We start from the raw sequence: 7,602 nt of genomic DNA, 5'->3' as shown, positions 1-7,602 counted from the left end.
GGCAGCTTTTGAGACTGTCTTCAGGAAGGAATTTCTACCTACCAATGAGAAGGATAGAAATTGGACCGCCTGGGACGAATGTTCTATGCGCCAGCATAAAACATTATTGGAATATATTTCCCATTATCGGGATGTGATCCTCAAGCTGGAAGGGATTTCAGCAGGTACGTGGGTTCATCCGTGGGTTAACTCCAGAGCTTAAGAAGCACGTTAAAACCCAGGATCCACAAACACTTGAGGACACAATAGTGCAAGCTCATTTCATGATGATCCCGATGATCGGGCATTGCATAGTTCGCATGTGCATGGCACTACACCTGTTTCAACACGTCCACAACATGTGCATCATAAAAGAAAAATTGTCTCTGCTGCATCAGAGACCTCCAAAAAGCCTAAGGGGTCTAGAGGTCCTCTCTCAACGGAAGAGTTTGAGAAAGCCAAAAAAGAAAAGTTGTGCTTTAAATGTTTGGGAACTGGACATAGCAAAAAGGATTGTCCCAAGGGAAAATCTGCTGCTCAAGACAAGGGGAAGGAAAAAGCAGTGCACATGGTGCAGCTTTTACCTCTTGAATCCTCTTCCCAGTTTGCTAATGTGGAAGTAACACACACTGATGCGGTGCATGAGTGCTGTGGCCAACCAAGGGGTCACGGACTCGGCCAAGGGCTGGCTTCCAGTGGGAAGGGGTCCGAAGGTGGCTAGGAGCCTATTAAAGGGAGGTTGGGCGGATGGACCAGGACCTGGCAGTGCTTTGGTTTTAGAAATACAATAGAAATCTTGTATATTATAGCCTAGCCTCCTTATATATCGATCAATAGTATAAGAGCCAGGTTGCACTAAAGATTAGTGGGGGCAGTATGAGAGATACCCCTCCCTAGGGTCTATGCAAAAAATATACAAATTGCACTTTTATATAATTTCAATATACATCAGAGTTGGAAAAGCGTTTGCATAGGGAAGGAGTTCTCAGTGCCCGACCTAGCATGGAGTTTAGGCCATGAGCCGGACTACATTCAAATGCACCTAGAGACTAATGCTACCTCTCAATGGACAATATAAATGAAAGCATACTCAAGAGAATAACAAGGTGGAGGGTAAATATAAGTGTATGCTGCATTGCGGGAATAGAGAGAGAGAGAGAGAGAGAGAGAGAGAGAGAGAGAGAGAGAGAGAGAGAGAGAGAGAGAGAGAGAGAGAGAGAGGAAAGAGTGGAGGGTGAAATAGAGTGCGTAGAGATACAAGAGAATGACAAAAGAGAATCTTTAAATGCCCCATCTATATGAAGCAGGCAACCATGAATTAATGCAATAACAAAATCTGGGTATACCATAACATCAAAAAAATTAAATGACTAGTAGAGCACCGGATCCTGTGTACAAAGGCACCTTGCGACTAATGCTACCTCGAAATGGGTGATATGAATGAAAGTGTACTCAAGAGAATAACAAGGTGGAGAGTGAATATAAGTGTACACCATATTGTGGGAAAAGAGAGAGAGAGAGAGAGAGAGAGAGAGAGAGAGAGAGAGAGAGAGAGAGAGAGAGATCTAAGCAATACCCCTGATCCAGTAAATCCCCATGTCAATGAACCTTTTATCTAAGACTAAGTGATGTAGGTGATCATAATCTTGTAGTGACGCTGCCATGAGAAACACACATGAGTCCAATCACAATAGTATCTTCCGTATGCACAAATAATTTTTTCCAAGTAGTTAGAGTGTACACGGTCTCTACCCTTACACGTCCACCATAAACCATCAAAATCACTTCATGATCCAATCTGAAACCATAAACCATAATCCAATCTCATCACATGGATGAGCACTCTACCCAACTCACGGTGATGCACATCCAATCGTGCAAAACCACTTTAGCACATAACATGGCTGCAAAAAAATTTGACAACATTTTGGCAACACATGTAACCATATCCAAATAGAAAAATATCCAAGAGCCACATCGGCTTCCACAATCAAAATCATGACCATAATCCATGAGGGATCTTAGCCCTTGACCATAAACCATATTCCTTACTAAACTAACTCCTACACTTGGAGTTTGACATATCCACTGCAATCAAACTGGGTCCACACACATGGCCCTTGTCTGACCAGTGACTAAAAATAACTTCAAAATCTCATTTTGACCACTTCTAACCATGCATAAGTGATGCACTATGGCCGCACCTCCGAACTCCCCTAGCACATAGAGGTAGTTTTGACCTAGAAGGGTGGAAAGCAAAATACAGATGCACATGCAGGATCCATATCCATCCACGAGGCTCATACATCATACAACATCATCCCATCAACTTAACCATAATGCAAAACAGCCCTGCCACTTTGATCAAGCATATGTCATAACACCACACATGTAAAAAACACCTTTTTTTATATTTTTGGATGCATGCACAACATGAAAATCAAAGTATTTGACCTCAAATCAATGCATCAAGCAAACCCTATAACATAGACTAACACCTTAGCCCATCACTTTGACCATATGAGACTTATGAAAACACCCGTGACACAAAAAGAAGTTACCTTATTTATATTTGTCCATACCGTTGGGGTTGACTAACCATCTGTCCCCATATAAGTTTATGGACATCAAACATTTGAAATCAACTCATCAAAACAAAAAAACCATAAAACATGTGTCAACCACTCATCCAAGTCACGACGTCATATGTTACTCCCTCTAGGTAGCACCCCTACACGTGTAGGTAACCCCGTACAAGGAACGATTAATAACTCACTCTCACGAAGTGATATTGGTGATCGAAATACATTTATAAGAAATTTTAATCAAGGTTTTGATTTGGTTAAGTGGGTTTGTTCATCCGATTAATCTACATGGTGGTTCTCCAAGGAGCTTGGGGTCCAAAATTTTGATTGTGCACTAGACCGCAAGTTGTATTTTGACCATAACTTTTTGCTCGTGCAAATTTTTCACATAACACCCAGGAGAGAAAATGTTTTGAATGATGTGTGTAATCTTTGATTCAAATGGCTTGAGCTGATTCATAGCGGTTTAAGAGATATGACCAAAATAGTGTCCCTATTGCTTACATGACGTGAAACGAAAAGTGCTTTGTATGTACACACGTGATCATAAATATAACGTGTGCATAAATCAGCGTGCTAAACATGATGAAAAAAGCATGGTGCATCCTTGTACACATCCGACAAGTCCATACATGTCCTCGCACACGAAAAAGAAACCACTGAGAGGATAGTTACTCAGAAAACGAAGTAGAGAGAGAAAGAGATTATAACTATGGAGTATAGAGCTTCTTATCATTCTTTAAAAGCGATTACCAACTGTCAAAGGGCTTCTTGCTTTGTCACAAGAGAGCGGTGATGAGAGCTACGTAGAGGTTTTCGCCACGAAGCCATTGAAGAGCGCGCACATCGTGAAAGGAGAAGAGAAGATAGCAAGCAAGTAGAGAGAGTGTGTTTTTCTTCTTCTTCTTCATGCGAACGAGAGGGAATATCTTATGGAGATGGTGATGGAGAGCTTGCACCACTTCATATAATATATACGTATAGTCATGCGGTAGTAGAGACAACTGTAAGCACCGAAAATTGAGTACTCTAGGCCAATTTATAGGCACTGGGTGAGGTTGGATTGTATCCCAAGCCATTAGCTAGCACCCCCTCCTTGCTTGAAATAGCTCCCCAACTTTTGGAACTTTGCTAAAAATAAGGATTTCGCTTTTGGTGGTAAACACCCCCTATTTTCATTAATTTTTATAGAAAAATTGATTAATTAGATAGTATTTAGGCGAGTAATGTGACTGTGATAGATTATGCTACAATGTGATGCCCTGACATAATTATGACTCTCTCGTACTGCTCGAAAAAATTTACGGTGCCTCTTTTTTAATAAAAATAACTCGTGTAAAATCGTGTTTCTTCATCGGATGGACATTTTTATACCGGATGGTGATAAAAAATAATATCTTTATATTTAGGTCATCCTAAAAAGCATGTTGCTTTTCAAAGATTTCAAAAAGCACAAAAAGCTAAAAATAGCATAAAAAGAGAAAAAAAATTAACCACGGATTCCCCTTGTCCACGTAAACAAGAAAGCAGACTCAGTTTTTACTAAAAGCGCTAAAAATCATGAAGAGCTGAAAATAGCGTGAAAAGCATTCAAAAAGCAGAATTTTACAAAATTGAATCATAACAGATCCCCGGAACTCGTAGATCCGGCTTTGCTTTTTGCAAAAAAACACTAAAAAGCATGTAAAAGCTTTAAAAAACCATTTTTTTTCAAATTGAACCAAATATCCGTCTGTCCTACCAGAACATGAAAAGGACCTTGCTTTTCATTTTAAAATGTTACAACACTCTCAAACGAGCATTCCAAACCAAAATTTTTATAAAGTGAGCATTGAAACCTATTTTTCTTATTTTTAAAAGAGACCTGAAAATCGGTGATCTTACATCCTTCCACACTTGAAAATTTTGAGGTGTCCTCACCTCGCCATGAATATCAAATAAGTAAGTTTGAAACTATCTATACATATAAGCTAAATTGAATATTCCATAAGATGTTCAATTATGATTCTATCCTGGAGAGATTTCGGTTGTGATAGTATGGAGTAATGTTGGAGCATTAGCAAGTCCAAAAGGCACAAAAAGTTCTTCATTTCTCCTTGATCTGTAATGGCTGCATGGACACGAACATGTGATGGATTTCCTCCATTTTGAGCATTGTGAGTTCTATTGGGGTTCCTCCTTGGGGTTGTTGATTTTCTCCTGAACGAGGTGGTCTTTTGGGTTTTCCATTTCTTGTAAAGATTAGATTGCCATGTCTAAAATTCCCTTGGTTGTGTGGTGGTCTATGGTTTGTATTAGTTCTAGACTATGAATTTTTGGAGTTCGTATTAGTGTTCATACTTCTAACATCATTTTTTCTTACAAGTTCATAATTTTTGGATCATTAAATGGGCAATCTCGAGACACATGGTTAGGCTCAAAACAATTGAAGCAAAGGTGATCTCTTATTGCCCTCCTACGTAACATGGATTCTTGAGTCTAGGAAAGGGAAGATCTAGATTAATCTTCTAGACGAAGTCTTTTGCATCAAGAACATCTGTAAAATTTGTAAGGCACAAACTCTGAAGTTTAGTCTTCAAAGGTTTATGTAGACTTGACACAAGTCGTACAACTTTGACTTCTTGAATCATCCCCCAAGAACATACTTAACAAGGGTCAATAAATGTTGATAATATAACTCCAAGTCTTTGGTTCCTTGAGTATAACTCATTCATGCAGTTTGAATGATATACCTTGTTTTGATAATTCTTCTTTAGTCGTGTTTTAGAATAATCCTAAGTTGTTGTATTTGGATTGACATTGTTCTCACTTTGTTCTCACTGCAATGGTCTTTCCACCAACCATTAGCCATCTTTTCAAGTTTTAACTTAACAATGATAGCGTAGAGGAATGAGCTAAATCAAAGTAATCATCCATGCGCTCAATCCAGTCCTCAAGAACCTTGCCTAGGTATTTGCTTTGTACGGTAAAGTTCCTAGGTTGTGACTTTTGAAGCATAGCATAGATGTCACGATCAATGATAGTCGGTTGAGGTGTGATTCGGACATTGGCATTAGCAACCACTCCATTTTCTCTAGGAGACATGATTCGTATCAGATTCAAAAACCTATATTAAATGGTTGATAATATATATCATTAATCTTCCTATAAAAGGGTGGGTAGGACGGAAAATTTTAAACCATAATTTTCTAAGGAATGGGTAGTCATTTACACCTAGTCGGAAGACAAGATCTAGTTATGAGGTGTTAGAAGTCAGTTATACTATTGTCAAAACCTTCCATCCTTTTGCTAAAGTAATCCGAAGTCACCTTAGGAGCCATTGTTAACTACAAAACAAACTTTTAAATAAATCCTTAATACACTTGTATGACACTCCAATCAATTCATTATAACTCAATACCACATAAATCCATACAACAAGACAAGTCAAATAGGTGTCACCAACCAATGTCACTCATAAATGCATCATGAGTATAAGATGCTTTCTCAAATAGCATGCAAGAATGCGTGCATGATGTATGACTAGCCCGATTAGTATCAGGCTTCAAGCTATCCCTACAACCTTAGGCTCTGAGAGATACACCTCCCAATTAGTATCAGGCTTCTTCAAGCTATCCCTATAACCTTAGGCTTTGAGAGATACCCCTCCCTAGGGGTCTATACAAAAAATATACAATTTACACTTTTTATAAATTTTAATATACATCAGAGTTGCGGAAGCATGGGTGAGCACTTCACCCAACTCAGGGTGATGCACATCCAATCCTGCAAAACCAATTTAGCACATAATATGGCTGCAAAAATTTAGGCAGCATTTCAGCAACACAACTAAAAAAAAAAAAGATATAAGAGCCACACCGACTTCCATAATCAAAATCATAACCATAATCCATGAGGGATCTTAGCCCTTGATCATAAACCATATTTCTTACTGAACCAATTCTCAGAATTGGAGTTTGATATATCTACTACAATCAAGCTGAGATCACACGCATGGCCCTTGAGACATGGACTTTTATGAGAAAAAGGAGTCCAAGTAGTGACTAAACATAACTTTAAAATCTCATTTTGATAACATCTAACCATGCATATATGATGCACTATTACTGCATCTCACCCCGCTAGCACATAGAGCTAGTTTTAACCTAGAAGGGTAGAAAGAAATATACACATGTACATGTGGCATCTATATTAATGAGGTTCCATACATCATACGATATTATCCCATCAAATTAACCATGACATAAACCATATTCCTTATTGAACCGACTCCCAGAACTGGAGTTTCACATATCCACTCTAATCAAACTGAGCTCACATGCATGGCCCTTGAGTTTCACATATCCACTCCAACCAAACTGAGCTCACACGCATGGCCCTTGAGGCATGAACTTTTTATGTGAAAAGGAGTCCAACTAGTGACTAAACATAACTTCAAAATCTCATTTTGACAACGTCTAACCATGCATACATGATACACTGCGACCACATCTCCACCCCCTAGCACAAAGCTAGTTTTAACCTAGAAGGGTGGAAAGCAATATACACATGCACATGCGGCATCTATATCCATCCATGAGGTGCCATACATCATACGATATCATCGCATCAAATTAACCATGATGTAAAACAGCCCTGCCACTTTGATAAAGAATATTCCATAACACCACACACATGCGAGAAAGGACTTTTTACTATTTTTTGATGCATGCACAACATGAAAATGAAACTATACGACCTCAAACCCATGCATAGCTCAATTCCATAACATAGAATAATACCTCCACCCATCACTTTGCCCACACTAAAAACAAATCACTCTAGGCCAATTTATAGACACTGGGTGGGGCTTGAGTGTATCCCAAGCTAGTAGCGAGCGCCCCCTCTTTACCTGGAAAAGCTCCCCTGCTATTGAAACTTCGCTAAAAATAAGAATTTTGCTTTCGATGGTCAACACCCCCTATTTTCCTTAACTTTTATAGCAAAATTAATTAATTTGATACTACTCGGGCAAGTAACGTGACTATGCTCCACCGTG

The sequence above is a fragment of the Adiantum capillus-veneris genome, chromosome 3 (genome assembly GCF_014529385.1).
Source record: "Adiantum capillus-veneris isolate H3 chromosome 3, ASM1452938v2, whole genome shotgun sequence".
NCBI lineage: Eukaryota > Viridiplantae > Streptophyta > Polypodiopsida > Polypodiales > Pteridaceae > Adiantum > Adiantum capillus-veneris.
The sequence above is the reverse complement of the archived record's forward strand: the minus strand, read 5'-3'. Positions refer to the sequence as shown.